The sequence below is a fragment of the Polyodon spathula genome, chromosome 3, assembly GCF_017654505.1.
Source record: "Polyodon spathula isolate WHYD16114869_AA chromosome 3, ASM1765450v1, whole genome shotgun sequence".
In the NCBI taxonomy this organism is placed as follows: Eukaryota; Metazoa; Chordata; class Actinopteri; order Acipenseriformes; family Polyodontidae; genus Polyodon; species Polyodon spathula.
The window spans coordinates 51,002,380-51,022,590 of NC_054536.1; positions in this window are offsets into that span (position 1 = coordinate 51,002,380).

Genomic DNA, 20,211 nt, shown 5'->3' on the forward strand with positions numbered 1-20,211 from the left:
ACAGTCATTATGATGGTTACGTTTTAAACAACATTAATATTTAAACAAAAGACAATATATCGGATACAACTCAAAAGTTTTATTCAAGCACATCAGATCACACATCTGTACAGCTGAAATGCTGCAAAACACACCGATGCATAGCCAATAAACACCAGAAAAACATTGGAAATGGTTACTCAATTCACCTTGACATCACCACTTTCCCATTTAGAACAAAACAAAACAAACAAAAACTACCTTTCCGTGCAGTTAGGCAATGACCCACCTTCCTGACTTGTATCTATCATTGATTCATTCTGAATACTTTAAACCCACCCCAACTACTGAGTGGCAGCAAAATTCTAAATTTATATTGGAGAATCTTTTGAGATTTAAAACGAGTACATTTACAATAAAAGGCTTATTCACATGATTTAAAGCTATATTACGTCAGCTAGTGAAGATTTAAAACAGAATTGCAAATTGTGGTAAAATGTGTAGTGTCAGAGGCGCGTCATCATATCATTCTGGGCATAAAAGTAACAGAATTGGAATATACAGAGGGGATGCCCACTGACAAAGAATGATTTTAGAAAGAGTCGTAAACTAACTGCGGGACAAGTGTTTTATCTTTACCCATCACTGAGTCATTTCGGTGCCAGTAGTATTTTGTTGAATGCAACTTCCAGACAATTCTGGGTGCCTTGACACCTAGACGAGAACCAGTCTTTGTCTTAAATGCAGCTGACAGGGGGCGAAATAGTGGACCAATGGAGAAAAAGGGGCAGCGTCGGTACAAGAACAACCAATGAAAGACACTTCATGAGGACTCGGGCACTGCCCAAAATAATCAGACTAAACAATCACAGGGTTAAAGAGAAAATCACAAAACCTGCTGACTTTCAAAGTGTGAGCGAGCTTCTGCTGTGTGGTGGTGCTGCTGCTGCCCAGACACGCGTGATGACCAACTGTGCTTCTGCAAAGGAGGTGTGCATGAGGAGTGTCCATCCGCTAGAGGTGGCTTGGAGTTCGGAGGAACGAAATAGAAGCTACACTGCTCTGAAGAAAGTTTCTGAAGTCATGGGAGAACACGTGCTCGAATTCACAGAAGGCAAGGAAGAACCAATGTTTTGAATAATGGCTAAAATCATCTTCTGAGGAAGGGCCCTGTCGTCTGTCCTACGAGAGACTGGATCTGTAAATGGGATACTGCATTAATCGGAAAGCGGGTCTTTGTTTCCAATATCTGCATGAAATGAATTGAAGCAAAGCCGTACAGAAGAATCGCCACAAGAATACTTATACAAACTATATAACTTTTCAATTGCAATGCATTATCTGAACTGAGTTACATCTGATCAATGGAACTATTCCCAGTGGGAAACTGCCAACAACAACTAATTCTGCAAGTCTTGGAGATCAACAAGCTGATCTCCATTTGAAAAGAACTATTTGTATTGCGAGCCTATGCAATAGTGCGCACAGCAAAGTGTGCCATCTACATTGGAACTGTTGATCTGGAGAGCTGCAGTATTCATCGACATAGATTGACTTTTGTATATGGAAATCAATAAGTATTCAACATGTCTAATATTAAATAGAAAGTAACTGAAGCAAATGATATTAAGTGGAAACTGTTCTAGGAATAGAATATAACTTCCTGTTTTAGAGTGTGTAAGAAATTATTATAAAGAGTGTACTTTACTTTAGTGTAAAGAGTATTATGTTTGTTTCAAATGTGCAACTCAAAAGGAGTTGCCTCGTAAATGCAGAGAATTTCATCATTGCCCCATTTCTGAGTTCATTTGAATATATAATCAACTGAGGTTGATAACATATTATTAGTTTGGTACATCACGTCTAAACTATGTTAACACAGTAAAACGAATTTGCTAAATTATGTACTGGAATGTTGAATTCCTTTCTGAATGGGAAGTTGAATTAATTCTTGTATATACTGACATAATCAATTACAATGAGAAATAGGTATTGAAAATATTAATGCAAAATAGACACTTTGTGTGATAAAACACATTCAATATTAGTATATTAACCATGTATGCTAATGATGTTATGGTCGTTGTAATCGTTTGACTATGGAATCAATAAACTGCATATTACTATTCACGCAAGTCTCTAACCAGTAGCCTTTCTTTTCTGTAATATCAAATTAGTTGTGCACCCCTTTTATCCTTAAATAAACGATTGTTTTGTATTTCTGACATGTTGTGTGGATGTCAATTGTTGTCAAGGGAATCTGAGTTCTACATGATATCACCAAACTATTATGGTATGTCTCAGTTACAAACTAAAATTTGGATGTTCTTAAACAGTGCGCCTAGAGATTAATTTATATATAAATAAATTATATACCAGTCACTACAAATGTTAAAAAAATACATAAAAATCCCATAAGAATGTGCCTGTGACCATAAGAATTTTGTTGTGGAAGACAGCAAAGGAAAGAGGGTACAACTAAGTATGCAAGTACCATCAAGTTACTACTATTTTGGAAAGTAACCGAAAACAATAATTTCGTAAAGCATATACAAAGTAAAAGCATTAATTAATTTTTTACATAAAACTTGAAAATAGCTAAAAAAAAAAAATAAGCACCGAAAAACTAAATGAATAAAAAACAAAAAAGAGAACCCCTACTTAAGATCCTTAGCATTACATTATTACAGTGCATAGAAACATAATCCTTAACAGTAAGGATGTAATGTGAAGTCAGGTGCTTCTTTGTATGTGTATATAGTTGAGTATAAAATGGTAGCGCCGGTCAGAAAAAAACTTTTTAAAATGTTCAAGGTTTTTTTTGTGTTTCACACTGTTTCTCAATTCGTATACAAGGTTATGATTACAGCCTGTGGCAGGGTGCCCCGTCCCAGTGCGCATTTTTGTATTTTATGTTTTATGTGGGGTGTTATTGTTGGTTTATATGTATTGGCGCATGGGGTTTTACTGTGGGCTATGTAGTACGAGTGATTTAAAATGTATATTTCTATTTAGGATTGCACAATCACTTCATGTACAGATAAAATGTGTATTAGAATTTAGGCACGGGGAGTGCACAAAGTAGTTCACATGCAGGCTTAGCAATCCAGTCTCGGTACAGCTGCATAAAAGAGTCAGTGTTTCACACATACGAGGTTGGTGTTCAGTGTGGAGAGAATGGGAGAGAGAGTCGAGAGAAAGAATTAGAATTATAAATATAACAATTGCTACTCGTGCAGGAGATCTTGCACAATACTTGTTTTGGTTCATCCATGGTTTGTTTGTCTGTCTATTTATTTTGGCCAACATGTTGCTTTGTTTGTTCAGTGTTTCTGTTTTGTTCAAACCTTTTATTTATTTTATAATAAACCAGCGCACCAGCACATTCATTCATCGTTCTGTGTCCTGCATTTCTTGGCCTGACGTCACTAGACAAGCCAGTCTGTTCACATTGCCGCAATCTTTGAACAACGTTATGATTATTGCTACAATCATTGTCGAACTCTGTCTGTTTGGAAGTACTTCCAGCTCCCAGAACTGCATCAAGTTGTCAGTGAAAGGTAGACACATATTTTTCAAACAGTAACACATGTTTCTTAAATATCTACATAACCCTAAAGAAGAGACCTTGAAATTGAAACTTAAACAAACTGGTGTCTTTTTTACAAGTAGGCGGTACCAGTACTATATGCAAGTTTTCGATGCTTCGCGCCATTTCTGATGGCAAAATGAATCTTAATTCACACAGGACGACTATCTTGAAACAGAAACACACAAGTGGCACAAGTAATATTATGCCATGGTTTCATTTTTCATATATATTTTTTTATAGTTAAGATCTATGTTTGGTCAAAATAAAAGTGCATTTTATATTAGCTAAAAATGTATATTTCTATTTATTCCTGAAAACAGATGCAAACATCCCACCCCTGACCGCACACCATTGACTAATTCGGACATTTTGTAATCGTCAGCAGAGTTTTAGGATTACAACTGGATTATGACTGCAACGCCCTGGTGAAATTTCTATAGCATACGAGTGAGTGATCTAATGAGAGTAATCATTCAGTAATCCTAGTGAGAGAGCAAATCATTCAATAATTCCTGACACATCCAGTCTAGTTATCACAGCATGTGGAAAGTCAAAGATTGAGTGGCCAGTCCTATTAACTGACAAATCCAGATTCTGTCTTCATTATACTGACCAGTGTACCAGGGTCTGAAGAGAATGTGGTAAATGTTTCTTGCTGCTGCATGTTGCTGAACATGATATTTATGGAGGAATATCAGTCATGTTGTTGGCTGGAATCCTCATTCAGGGAAGGACAGACCGTCATGTCACTCAGAACAGCACCCTCACTGCTTTTAAGTATCTGGATGAGATCATCCATCTAATAGTGAAACCCTTTTGCTGGTGCTGTCAGGCAGAATTTCTCTTTGTTGAAAATATTGATCCATAGGAATATTTGAGGAGTACATATTAAAAAGAGAAGGTGTAATAGATATAATTAAATACATTCAAGGATAATAGGTCGTAATAGGTAACTCATGCATGTATATTTATTATGCATGACACATAGCTAAACTTTCCAGGTTTGTGCACAAACCCAGGCTTATTAAGCTGAAGTTAGGTGCAGAACAAAAAAAAAGTATGATTGGCAGCACAGTCTCTGGTGACCAATTATGATTACAGGGGAGGACCCTGGGGGCTAAGAGATGTTTGATCTCATGCCTGTCTAACTATGCTGATATTATGCTGTTGCTAGATATGTTATTTTTAGTCTGTGTTACTGTCGAATATAAGGATAGTTGAGTGGTCAGAAACAGACATGCCAGAAAAATAATTAATTAATATGTAACGTTTATGGTGCACACTTTTATTAATTGTACACTGTTCTTTTGTTTAAGACAGTAACACAAATAATTGTCCTCTAACACTTGCAACACTTATGAGCCTCTCAGCACTTCTCTCATAAGCCTTAAATAGACCGACCTAGCTGATCATTCCCAAAATTATCTTTAACACTTGCATTACAAGATCTGGGAGTCCATAAAAATAACATATGTAGTTTGAACAGGAGTGATGATGACAGCACTGTCTACACTACCCACCTTCACATGATTTACCCTTCTAAAAGCCAAGACTATGGGCAGTACAAGCTACAGGGAATTTTAACTTAGAATTCTATGGAAAGTGTGTTGCTAGCGATTTATGATTTTTCAACATCTTTAGATCTTCAGAGTAAGCATACAATATCAGATATGTTTTTCTTTGTAATTGTTTTTACGGCAGACAAGCCAGTTATAAGATTTAAAAAAAAAAATGGTCATCTACAGGAAACATAAACAGCATGCACATACCTTTTATTATTTTTATTAATGTATAGATTTATAAGAATGAATTCTTAATGAGAGGTTGGGAAGGTATGTCAAATAATTTTTACAAAGAGCTAATATATTTTTTATTAAATATTATTCATGCCCAATGCCATTGTAGCTTTTTATATAAAATGTGTCTACAGCAATATCTGGTCTTAGCTGACTGATAACTTGTATAACTTGTTGTGACTTGGTAGCATCACTACCCAGTTATTTGCAGAGAGAGAGACTCGGACACAGAAAGCGGCAAGTTAAATTGTGCTAATGCACTCTTTAATCCACAAATAAACAGAAATAACACGGACAAAACATTTAACAAAATGAATGGTCCACAGGCCAAAACAAAAACAAGATGGAACAGCATAGCATGGAACACAAACACGCACCTCCAATCCCTATCACCAATATTAATCCTACCAGTCATAAACTAACACCCGGGGACACCTATTTTATACACATTTATTCAATTGTCGGCTCCAGCCACATTCCCATGTGTTTTGACAGGGAGAAATGTAACCCCCTTCCTGCCAACCCAACATTCCCCACACAAACACACACTGGCAGGCTTCCACCCTGCCTCACTGCCAAATATGGATAGTAACCCTTGTGCTGCAAAACATCAGTGATTCGGGGATGATCAGGTTTTAAGTGTCTTTAGAACAGTTTTTCTGGAATACTTAGCAATTATAGCAAATAATGAAGCAGAAACAAACATGTAGACTGGTTTAGAACACACATAATATTTAACAGGAAAGAAACTGGTTGTTATGGAAAAAAAAAAAAAAAAACTGGAACAGTTCAAAAACCAACTGGCTTTGTGGACAGGAAGTCCTTAGACCTTGTCAGCTTTCGCTCCTTGGGTTGAATCTGAAGTTTACATAAACTATACTGGTTACAGTGGTTACATTTCTGGAGGATCTAAACAGTTACTGTAACCATGACCAAGATTCTTCTTAGCATTTCTTGCAGACTATGAAACACCTTTATGTACTGTTTCTTCCATCTGTCTGTTGTCTCCCTCAGGCATTGGAAGACAAAAATATGTACTCAGCTCTTTGGTTCATCCATCCTGTGGGGATATTCTGTTCTTTAACTCTACTGTGTGCCATCTGCATTTTTGAAGCATACTATTTCATTGCTGTAAGTGACCAGTAAAGTGTCAAAACAATCTAACAAAGTATAGTGAAATATAGTGGTGGGGATGTAGTTTTGCTTTAGGAGAGGGAGGTGCATTTGAAATCAATTAATTTCTGCCTTTTTGCAATTATAACATTGTTTTATTAAAGGAAAACAAAACAAAAAAAAAAAAAAACACTGAATAAAGGTGATCAATTTCTGTTTAATCACATATTATGTCCACACTGGATATATGAACACCAATAAGGTAACTTAAGTCACAGACTAAAGGGGTACTAATCTAATAGTGATAAAGCACATGTGCATGCAATACTGGTGAATGGAGGATGGCTGCTATTGATTGAAGAATTAAATGACTCCTGGAACTTCAACAAGTTAAAGATATTTACATTTGGTTTGGTTGTTTTTGCAGCCCTTTTCACTAATGTATGGTTAAATATTTTGGAATTGTGTCAGTTAATTCCAATTTACCCTGGGTATGATCCTAAACATCTCTGACAGTGTTTGTTCAGAATTTAGGTAGGTCTGTTATGTTTCAGGTCATTTTGGCCCAGTGCAATTTCAAACAAATTGAAACAGCCTTGAATTGATAAAAAAAAATTTTCTTTCCATAGCTTTTTTGTAATGATGTGCATAATGCGTAATGAAGGCAAGGATGGGACTTCCGGGGAAGGGGGGCAGAGGTCAATAAATAAGAGTTGAACAGTTCACCACCTGTCTCAAGTGTCTGCTGAATATTAACCAATTAAACATTAAAACATTTTTCTCATGTTAAATATCAGAAATGTGTGTAAACTCTCATTATAACTCAAAGATATATTGAATTGCATTATAACGCTTTATGACCATTTTACTACACTAAAACTGAAATTGTATTGTACCTTAATATTTGGAGAAGAGAATAAATTAGCTAGAACATAGTGCAGAATTTCAAGTATGTAAATAAAAAGTACCAATTATAAGTATGGTACATTCATTTTCAGTGACATTTCATTACAAACATCCCAATAAATGTGGATATCTACAAATATAGGACATAGAGTGCTTTAAATGACAAAACAAAAACATAATTTCCATCCAGGATGAGTTATATAAAGAACATTTCTGACCAGGATTAGTTATCTGAAAAACATTTCTGTCCTGGATGAAGGATATTGTAGTGTGCACAGGGGAAGGCAGAAACAGGGCTGGTAGGTGACATAATCACACATGAAGACATAAGCCTGATATACGCTCCTTGCAAAGGAGCCGACTGTTTTGTACAGTGGTATTGGTGCTATGCTTTAGTGCGAGAGGTCCCGGGTTCGTGCCCGCTCTTCGCCTGTGTGTGGATTGCCTTGCCTTGTGTGTTGCGCCTGCCTGAATTGACCAAGATCTCTGCATTCATGTCAGAAGTAGACATAGGTACCCCAGCACGCATTCATCAGACTAAAGCCTGGTGAGAAAATCCAGGATGGACTTGAGGCTGGCAGGGGAGAGTGTAGCATGCACGGGGGAAGGCAGCAGCAGAGCTGGTAGGTAGCCTTACAAAGGAGTCGAATCTTTTGTACAGCAGTATCGGCGCTATGCTTTAGAGCAAGAGATCCCAGGTTCGCGCCTGCCCTCCACCTGTGTCGTGTATATTTACATTTTTACATCTAAGGTCATACCACAAGTGTTTTCTATTAAATTACTATTAAAGGACTTAGTCACTATAGCTCACCAATTATGCTATAAACTACAGCAATACATTACTCCAGTAGTAATTTGCAGTTCTGGCTTAATTTTAATTGATTAATTCCACACATTCTCTCTTCACTTGTCTTAATAAAGGGTACAACCAATAAATATATTTGGTATTTTTATACATGATCATATTAGGAACTAAGTATCAATCAGGATCTGTTTTTTTCTCACTCCATTCTAAATTTGTAGCATGAAAGCAAAGGTTTCTGGCATATGTTCTTTCAAGTGTGTTACATGTGAAAAGGTAGACATTGAATTAAATCAAATTTACACCACCCTTCCCCCCTTACTATAAACTAAATATATAGCTAAGGCTATTTTTCTACCAGACATTAATTCAAAGGGGATGTAACTTTAATAAAAGCATTTGGAATAACTATTAGCCATTTGGTAGGCTAAAATCATATCAATCAATTACATTTCCCCTTTTACTATGTGTAAATTATATAGAGCAAGACCATTCTTACTCATTGTGGGATGAACTTTTAGTAGACATAGTTGGAATAATTCTAATGTCCATTAGAACTACAGGTAGTTTTGATAAACATTTTCACACCTTTACCAATCTACATTAAATCATATCCAGTACTTTAATTGATTTTGAAATACAATATCCAAATCATATACAGGGTTATGTGGGGAGGTCAGCATTGTGTTGACTCTTCACACACAAAGATTTCCTCATCATAATTAGTCAGAATAATTAACCGCGTATTGCAAAATGCTTTTGGTAACCTTGCAGATCACACTCATGACAGCAGTTCGTCAGCACACTAGTCAGTATACCTCATCATTGTGTTCCCACGGGAGACTGGTTATGTAACATCTTTAACAAGTGAAATACTTTACTCCTTAAAAACATATAGAATTCAATCTAGCTTAATTATAAACCACTAGGCCATGAAAGTTTACAAACTTTCTTGAACAACTTATTTGTTCATTTAGATAACTCAATCTCTAAGACAGTATCCATGTGACACGTCATTACGCCTCTGGCAATGAAAGCATTCATGCTTTCATGAACAAATTGCTTGCTCACCAAGAGAACTAACTCTCCTTGGAGAATTAAGTAATCATTGTATTGATCGATTTATAGCTTAATGTTACATTACATTGTTTGGCACACGTCAGTCTCATAACCAAACTATCAAGAATATCAGTTGTACGATGATAGGCTCCTTATCATTATAGCATCCTTCACAAACACCTCTGTATTGTTCAGTATATTATATTCAATAATTTTCAGGAAATTAACTGGTTAATTTCTACCTTTCTTTTTTTTCCTAGAATTTAATCATGTTTACTTCATTGACTATTCAGTCCCTTTTGAAATATAAGTCAATTACTCAGGATCAAATTGCATGATCGCTTTTTAATATTGGACTTCAAATTAGTTGTATTCCTATGAACTATATTAGTCCAGCCTTACTAGTATAGCATGGGATATCAAACTAATTCTCAAATGAACAGTGATTTATTTACTTCACTCTTGGGTTCGTAAACTCTGCATGCTCTTGTGTTATTAAGTATAATTCCAGATTCTGGACATATGTTAAAGTAAAAAAAGAGCAAAGATCTGATTACTCAGTTTTGAGGTAACCAACAAAAAAATAGACATGCTTCAGAAGTGAAATGTTTTAAGTCCCACGGGACATTTCGCTGGCAGGCTAGACCCAGCAGTTCCTCCCTCCCACCCCCCTTTCTCAGTTTGAGATCGGAGTGAGGAGTATCCCTGACTGGACATGTATCAGGGGGGCTTGTAGCTTCCTGGCTACTGTAACCTGATTCACATCTGCCTTTGGCAGGAGAGTGCATCTGTTTCAAAACCTACCCCAGCCGTGCCCAAGTCAGATTGACTGGCTGCAGATCCTTGGGGGCTTTGTAATTGCGTATTGCATGTTTCAATTTTACCTGGGGCTTTTCGTATCAATTTAGTGCAGTGATTACTCCTATTGTAGAGATATGATGGCACTAAACTCGAGGGACCGTCCCCTCTTCCTTAGTGGGTTGCTAACATAGGGTCAACCCTGGCACCGTTTTGTCGGTGTTTCCATATATATGCCATTTTTCAAATTTCTTGGCTACTAGTGCAGCCATAATCTACAAGTGGCATAATGTTTTCCCTTTCTGAGGGAAACAAGTTAGCAACAACCAATCTTTTAAAGAAAATGTCCTCTTTCATGCCTGTACTCCAAGTGAAAGCAACTGCATCGAGTGTCATTCGCAAATAGTTAACTTGCCCTTTCTCATTGTTAACCTGCTGGATCCTCAAAAATTCACTCCTTACTAGAATCATACTTGCCATCAATGTGATTCAACAGATCTTTGAACTTAAACTCCTTAAGGTAAGATGCATTCCCATCTAACTTTTTAGGACTTTCACTTCCTGAAGACCAATCAGAACTACTAGTAGGAAAATGATCTCTCCCAGGAGAATCAAATTGAACCCTTTGTCCAAGGTATTCCGCTCTCGCAGATTTCACATCTCTGTACTCATCTCTCCTAGTCTGACCATGAGTGTGCCTGTTTAATGACATGTCACTCATGTTCAGCCTGCTTACAGAAGGGTTCTCAGGAAAGTGTGAACTCGGAAAGTGTGAATCACCAACATCATCAGTGGAGGATCTTAGCATTCTAATTGTTCCAACCTGCTTGTTGACCAACTCAGTTTTTTCCCTAGAAACCTTTGTCATTTCTTGAATTGCAAATTCCTGATTTTTGTTTACCTGGCAACATTCATCTAATTGTCTACTTTGTTCATCTAAAGCTTGCTGCATTTCTGCCAGAGTGTTCTGTAATTCATTATTCTCAAACTCAACCTCTCGATAGTCATGCAACAATCTAGCATTTTGCTGTTCCAACAGACCAACACTTTGCTTCCACTTATTCTGAGCATCTTCAAAATACTTTTCATCCTCTTTTGCTTTACAAACTGTATCAGCTAGCTGATCATCATACACTCTCTGACACTTCCTATTCAACTCCTTTTCAATTTCCAACTATTTCTTCTCATGTATTAATCCAACAACCTCATCTCTAACAGACCTGAAATCTGACTCAAGTGATTCAATGTCAGACTTCAATACTTTAAATATATATATATATATATATATATATATATATATATATATATATATATATATATATATATATACTGTGAAGCATGGTGGTGGCAGCATCATTTTATGGGGATGTTTCTCATCGGCAGGGACTGGGGAACTTGTCAGGATAGAAGGGAAAATGAATGGAGCAAAGTACAGAGGTCCTTGAGGAAAACCTGCTGCCCTCTGCAGGAAAGCTGAAACTGGGACGGAAGATCACCTTTCAGCATGGCAACGACCCAAAGTGCACAGCTAAAACTACACTGTAGTGGCTAAGAAACAAAAAGGTAAATGTCCTTGAGTGGCCCAGTCAGCCCCGACCTAAATCCAATCGAAAATTTGTGGCATGACTTGAAGATCGCTGTCCATCAACTCTCCCCAAAGAACTTGACAGAGCTTAAACAGTTTTGTAAAGAAGAATGGTCAAATATTGTCAAATCTAGGTGTGCAAAGTTGGTAGAGACCTATCCCAACAGACTCACAGCTGTAATTGCTGCCAAAGGTGCTTCCACCAAGTATTAACTCAGGGGGGTGGAGACTTATCCAATTATGATCTTTCAGTTTTGTATTTTTAATATATAATTTTTTTCTCAATAAAAACTTTTTTCCCCTTAACAGTGTGGAGTATGGTGTGTAGATAAATGGAAAAAATGTCATTTAAATGTATGAAACTCTGAGGCACTCACAACAAAATGTGAAAAAAGTTCAGGGGGTGTAGACTTTCTGTAGGCATTGTACATGTAAAACAATATAACTATTTTGTTAAAACAATATAATTATTTCATTAAAACGATAAAACAATATTGTTAGTATTTTGTAAAAACAATATATATATATTATATTAATATAAGTAATACAAAACAGTATATATATATATATATATATATATATATATATATATATATATATAATATATATGTTTTTAAGTAGACCTATTTATTTCTATAATACTTTATTAACTTAATGATGTAGTTACAGAAATCACTGTCAGTCTTGAGAACGTCCCCAACAGCAAACATCTCTACTGTACAACCCCCAATCTGTGTAAGTCACACAGTCTGTTTTTAAGTAGACCTATTTATTTCTATAATACTTTATTAACTTAATGATGTAGTTAATATATACTGACACTTACGTAAATGTGGACAAATTAACTAAAAAAATCTTCAGTCCACTGAGACACTTGCTCCTGTAAGAGCTGGTAAATACATTTGATAAATACCACTGTAACTTTAGGGTGTAATTATATTTTTGTGCTCAATAGTCATTATTACGAAAGATAACTTATTTTTCAAAAGGTTAAGTGTCGTCATGGCAAGAGCAACATAGAACCATGCTCTAAGATCTCTCTGAGATCGCAGTATGCCTTACGATCAGTTTGCAAAAATGGAGCAGGACAAAGTAAAGTGTTTCTAAATCACTGTAACACGGTGAGCAGCCCTGTACAGTATTTATTTTAGAACAGGGCTTCTCCTCCGCCCCTGTACTGTATTTTGTGTTTATTTATTATTTACTAATATATATATGTGAAGGCGAACAGCCATATGTTTCTTTTATTTTGTTTTTGCAGCGTGGATAGGCTCAGTTAAAACTCGTGCAGAAGGTGGCCATCTCCCGAATTAATTAAGTGATTAATTTGTTGTTAATCAGGAAATGGTCACCTGTATAAAAAGCCTGCAGCTGTCCATGTTTGGGGTGTCTGTACGGTGGAGAGCGAGAGAGTGGGCGAGTGAGGAAAAAATAAATGTTAAGCTATCTAGGATCGGTGAAGGCGATTGCCCAGCCTGACCTGGACCGTATTTGTTATTATTGTGTTCGTGAGGAGGAGTGGTGTTTTAAAGTTGGCGAGGTCGGCCACGTATCGCCTGACTGCTACCACTCTCCACCTCAAGAAGAGGAGGAGGTTGGCTGGGAAGGCCTCCTCCGCAGCATGGGAGTGCAATATTGCTGCTGCATCTGTGGGGAGTGGGGGCATTTCCCAGCGAACTGCCCCCTCCCACCAGAGGAATGCCTGCTGTGCCCACACCCACTACAGCCTGAGTGGGAGGAGCCCGAATGTCATGCGTCTGAGTGGGAGGAGCTCGAACGTCCTGCGCCTGAGTAGGAGGAGCCTGAATGTCCTGTGCCCTAGAGGGGGGAGACAGTGTGTCCACAGCCCAAGAGGGGGGAGTCAGTGCGTCCACAGCCCAAAAGGGGGGAGTCGGTGCGTCCACAGTACAAGAAAGGGAAGGCCGAACGTGCACAGCCAGGTACCCACCAGCAGTGGGAGAATACCTGCTGGTTCCACCTCCACCTCAGTGGGAGGACTGCTTGTCACTCCCACCTCCACCAGCAGAGGAAGAATACCTGCTGGTTCCACCTCCACCACCGTGGCAGGACTGCTTGTCACTTCCATCTCCACCAGCAGAGGGAGAGATCGATCTATCTATCTATCTATCTATCTATCTATCTACGTGTATATATGGAGGTGTTTTTATTCATTTTTATACTTGAATATGTCTTGAATGTTTAGGTTTCACGATTAAATCATGCATTGTCATTCATTTTTAAGTATTTTTTGTTCAGCTCGATATACGTTGCAAATTATGTTTATACAGTAGGCCTACATTCAAGATTAAACAATTTCTGTCTACAGTCTTGCAAACCACTCATCTGGATTTAAGGAAACTTTTGCATGAACATTTTTTAGTGGGTTGCTCCTGGATGTATGTCAGTTATTAATGTAGTAATGTCTTATGTTTGGTGTATATTGGCGTATTTTACTGATACACTGATTTTTAAGCATAAGTTGCAAAATATTTTTTAAAGCCGGATTCAGACGTCTGTATCTTTTTATTTATGTTTGTAAAGGGATTAGTAGCAAGTGAGCAGGTTTTACGTAACCCTTTAAAACCCTGTGACAGAGGAAGAAAGGATTTGAACTGTAAATCTCTTTCCCGACCAGAAAGGGCTTTGTGTAAGTTTGGTGGTAGGCTTCCTCCTAGATGGACCACTTTGCCAGTAGGCAGAAACAGGAAGGTAACCATATTAGGGGGTTTCCGGGTACAAGTCCTCTCTCCTGGACGCCCCACTCACTCCTGGCCATACTTTTGGATACGCAGTGGAGGAGATGCTTCAGCAGAATCTGAAGACCAAGGAGGCGTCAAGGCAGTATGCCCAGCTGCTTCCACGGAAGCCCGCCTTGCTTGCTTGGGTTTCCCCCCTTTGGGGACGATGGCCTCAGCCCAGGCCCGCTTGTGCTCCTACGGCTCGTCCAGCAGCACCTGCCCCGCAAAGCAGTTGGCCTGCAAAGAGGGGCAACTGGCACCCTAGGGGGAGTGGAAATCGCCAGTGTCCCAAGGGTCCCGTGACTGCGCCCCCCGAACTGCCTAAGGCTCAGCATCCCTGAAGTGTTGCAGCAGCCTTCAACCCCTGTCTCCCAGTTACTATACTGGCAAATCAGCACTAATGACAGTTGGGTGCTCAAGACTATGCAGGCTGGTTACAGCCTTCAGTTCCAGTTAAAACCACCCCCCTTTCGGCGGGTGTTAGTAACTGCAGTGAAAGGCCCGCTCCAACATGCTGCTCTCAGCACAGAAATCCTGGCGCTTCTCTTGAAGCGTACCATTCGTGAAGTAGATCCCTTCTCTTGCAGGGAGGGGTTCTATTCAAAGTAATTCCTGGTGCCCAAGAAGGACAGCAGGTTCCGAGCAAACACCTTCGGGTGTTACGTTTCAAGATGCTCATGCACCGCCATGTCATCCAGGCCATTTGGCTGGGCGATTGGTTTACAACCGTGGTCCTGAAGGATGCATACTTACACATACCCATCAGGCCCGGGAACTGGAAATACCTTTGCTTTGCATTTCAGGGCAGGTTCTATGAGTACAATGTACTCCCTTTCGGCCTGTCCCTTGCTCCTCGCACCTTTTCTAAGTGCATAGACGCCATTCTAGCCCCCCTGTGTGTTCAGGGCTTTCGACTGATGAATTATCTAAACGACTGGTTCATCTGCGCTCAGTCACAGGAGCAAGCCCTGGCACATATGGCATTGGTCACAGACCACCTCCAGCGGCTCAGTCTCAGGATGAACCTGCAGAAGTGCCGCCTCATGCCAAGCCAGCAATTGGATTTTCTGGGCCTCCACCTGGACTCTGTGTCTATGAAGGCCACATTAAGAACTCAGAGAGTTACCACAATAGAGTCTTGCCTCTCCCTATTCAGGTTGAGAGAGACAGTAAGCATGGTGCTGGGTCAGCGCATGCTGGGGTTGATGGCTGCTGCCTCGCAGGCCCTTCTTTTGGGCCTTCTCGACCAAAGGCCTTTCCAAGCCTGATTCAACTCATTTGCGCTTCACCCACAACAAGACAGACATCGCAGGCTGGTGATATCCCAGTCCTGCTGGAGAACCTTGCACTGGTGGAGGATCCCCTCCAACCTTCGTCAGGGGACAACCATGAGTCCCATCTTCTGGAGAGAAGTAATCACCACAGATGCCTCCAAACATGGCTAGGGCACATTGAGATGCTACTTTGACCATACAAGGGGTGTCAGACACACTGAACACTTGTTTGTGTGTTATGGTTCTAGGACCCTAGGCCAGGCACTGTCTAAACAGTGCCTGTCCCATTGGATATTGGACGCCGTTGCTCTGGTTTATGAATCTGCTAGCCTTTCACCTCAGGGGCAATTGATGGCGCATTCTACCAGGGGTATGGCGACGCCCTGGACCCTTTTTTGAGGTGTCCCAGTGTCTGAAATATGTGCTGCGGCTAGTTGGGCTTAGCCACACACTTTCATGAGGTTCTACAGACTGAATGTACTGGATTCTTCTGCTCCAGTTTTTGGAGCTTCGGTCTTGGATTCTATTACACCAGTGGAAGAGACCACTTATAGTTAGTCTGGATTAGACTGCTGTACTCTTTGAGTACGCTCTCCAGCGTTACCCATGTGGTAAGAGTATCCCGGTACGATATCATACTGTTAAATACATTCTGTTCATAGAGAAGTGTTAGGACATATGTCTTTCAAACCAGAAGCTGAGACACTGTTCTGTGTATTTTTTACATGTAGACCGATCTTGTCCTATTGCCGCATGATCTCCCTTGTGACTGCTTTGGTGCACAGTACCCATTATTTGATGGGTATTTTCAAATTGAAAGAGAACTTAAAGTTGCGGATGCAACCCCAGTTCTCTGAAAGAGAAAATAGCCATCAAGCAGTGAGGTCGCTTCAGCAGCCCTTGCAGCCTGAAGCAAAAGAGGCTGGGCTTCCTACGCTCTGCATAGTCATTAAGCAACCGAGGGGTGGGGCACTGATGTCAGAGCTACGGAGGCCTAAAGGCAGGTTTTTTATTAAGCTCAGCATAACCCTATCACTTGACGTCGATACCCATTAGTTGTTGGCTATTTTCTCTTTCAGAGAACCGGGCTTGCAGCCACAACCTTATGTTTGTTATTGTCTGTTTTGTGTCTTTTGTAGAGGAGGAGTCAGAGTCGGGAGCTGCTGCCATGGAGCCAGCACAAACCCTGGATCATGTCCCTCACAGCACAGCACAGCACCAAGCACTCAACACGATCCCTGGAAGGAAGCAGCACAGTTTCATGCAAAGAGGAATCTGGTTGAGGAATGTTTTTCTTTTATTATTATCAGGACTGAAACCTACTGTGGTTCTCCCCGATACCATAGCTGATAGAGGGGCGGATTGTTATTGTTTTGGATTGTTTTAAAATAAAACACAGACATTTTTGGGAGAATTCTGTCTGGACATTGTGTTTGTTGCACTGCACCACTCACATCCTGTCACAAACCAAAAAAAAAAAAAAAAGGTTTTATAAATCCTTTTATGACCTAAGGCCTGTTTTGCCCTCTTGAAATCAAAAATCAAGTATGTGCATTGCTTTCATATTTATTGGGATACGTAAATGATGAAATGAATAGTGTATGGTTCCTCATTGTTTATTTATTTGTTTCTTTGTTTTTATTAATTGTTAATAGTAAATGATTAGGATTACATCTCTATCTGATTTTGATTTGTTTTTATGCTATTTTAAATACATATTATATTAAATCAGCAGGATCACTGCCTCTTTACGTCAGTGGTCTTTTTTTATTCCAGTAGATATGTACATTGTACCCTTATTTCAATTCTCATACTTGTGTAAAAGGGAATTTACACATGTGAGAATAATTATCCACAATCCTTTAATTGCATTTCAGAAATCTGCTTCAATTTATGCTATTATTGTCAAAGTGTGCATGAAAAACACATGTAGATACAGTTTGAGAATTTCCAGGAGCATTTCATAATATGTTTTTCCTTTTTAATTTGAATGCCAAAATAAAATGTAGGGGAGCAGATGAAGTTGAACCCTATATCCTACATATTTCATAGGCCTAACACCCACAAACCCTACTGAAAAAAGTGTTGTAGATGAACCACTTTTTAGGCACATTCATTAATGCATATAAATGTTTTATATGCTCTTAGAACAATGGTTTTAGAACAACACCTTTTCAAATAATGCCAAGAAGTGTTTCATACTTTTTTGTGATTTATGGAGGTTCTACAGTATATAGAATAACAAAACTAGAAAATGTACTAAAATGTTAAATATTAATATGCATCTATGCTTCTGAGTATTTTCAGCAACACTCTGTTTCAATAGTGTACATCAAACTATCAGTTTTTTTCCATGTATAGTATGTGATGCCTCCTCTTGTTCCTTTAAAACATTTCCTAGCAAAGCATTGGACAATATGTCACATTTTATTTACCATGTTATATGTAGCTATGTAACAATATTTTTACCTTTTCAGATTGACAGAGAAGTAATCTGCCTAATGGATGATGACAGTCTGGCCAAATATATCCCCATCTTTGGTGACAGAATTGCAGCATGCAATTTTTGCAAGAGCAGATAATCAGAATATAAGGAAAAAGCAGAAACAAAGAAACATAACCTGTTGCAGAAGCTCAGAGACAAAATGATGCTGCATAACAATGGGAAAGAAGTTGTGAACACTGGAAGGGATGGAGGGGGCTATGAGAATAACAGTAAAAGATTTTACTTAAAAGGCAACAGGCATGCAGTAAAAGGATATTGATCTTACAAACATAAATGACTGTAGATAATCCCTAGCTCAAACCCATGGTGAGGCCAAAGATGAGACAATTCATCTTTTCACATTAGTCATAGAACAAGAGGCAGTTTTAGAGACCATGAATGAACATAGTGAACACAGGTCAGAAATAATAGTGGAACAAATTGTACTGAATACAAATGCTATAAGTGAAGAACCCATTCTGCACGAACCAACATTTCATGTTGTAGAATGATTGTTTGCAACCAACATGGAGCCCCAGAACCAAAGTTTCTTGTATGAAATATAGTTTGAACCAGTGTCTGAGGACCTAGCCGCATCTCAGTTGATTCATACTCTCCTAGACACCACTACCTCTACACATTCAGTCAATTCACATCATGTCTGTAACAGGAGAGATTTGTAATTGTCTGGTGTATGTGTGGTACTGCATCCCTGTAAGATCCGCCTGTTAGTCATGACAATGTCATGGAGAGGTGGGGAAGAGGGTGTGTGGGCTTTCTTTCTCTCTGAGTGGCTGAGAGGTGGGCCTTGGGGGATTGTTCGGCGCATAAGTACTGCGCTTGGTTATGCCTTCAAGTGGCCGTGATTGGGAATACACTGAGATGCTGGCTGAGAAGGCCAGTGTAAACATAGACCAGGCAGGAATGCCAGTGGTTGGAATCATCAACCAAAATCAGGCAAGCACGCCTTAAATAAACTATTAAAATATATGGTTATGTACCCAAGGGTATGTGTGCAGTGATAGGAGAACCTTGGCCACCCCAGTGCATCGTGCACAGAGAAGCATAGGACGGAGGCCTGAGCTGACTGGTATAGTGGCAGTGGGGGTACTGCGTAAGCAGCACTTTGTTTTGTAGTTTTATTACTATTTAATTTTCCCTTTTTCCTTTAGTTTTCATTAATCTTTTGAGCACCTGTGAGTGTAGCAGCATTAACCTGAGTGTACCTGATTTGGTAATCCTGTGGTCCTGCTTACCATTGCCGGTATTCAGGCCATGGACAACAGCACTCTCTGTGGGCTAAAATAAATCCAAGAAGACTGACCCCCTTCTCCTGAAGACCAGTCCATATATATATTGAATCTCCTTCAAGAAATGAATGCACACTTCAACAATCCAGATGTACTGTCAGCACATCTAAAAATGTTCCTCAAGGATGAAGCAGGAGCTGATGTTTCAGGACTGTCTGGAGATGCTTATTCTGCTTTTGGACACAATTCTTTGCTTCTGTTGCTGAAGGGGAAAATGCTAGAGTTCCTGCTATATGTCCTAGATGGCAAGAAGAAGAATGTAGGGCTGTTTGCAGAATTTTAGCCAAGGAATATTCAGACTACAGTTATACGTCCCACTGCAGCTTGCCCCAGCTTTCACAATAGCACTCATTCATGGAGAACACTGTTAATCCAAATGTTTTGACTAGATCATTTCTTTCCTATATGAACCAAACTGAAAGAGATTTGGTTGATTTAAGGCATTCTTAGAGATGATGACACAGATGACTTGTTGGATTTTCTGGACAGGATGGGGTGTACCACTATTACAACAAGGGAAAAAATGTAACAAGTCTTCCTAGAGATTGCCAACAAAGAACTTACCCAGAAACCAAAATACACCCTTGATAAAATGTCAGAAGTCTCCAGAGTTATTCTGAAAGGGTTTTTTCCCAAACAGCCAAGAAGTGGAGAAAATGTACATAGAGAAGATGCCAACTGTAAAAAAGTGCTGAAACTGTTGCAAGCAACTCCATCAACCAAAGTTGAAACCCAGAGCTTCGAATATTTAAAGCAATACCTCAGAGGTCTAGA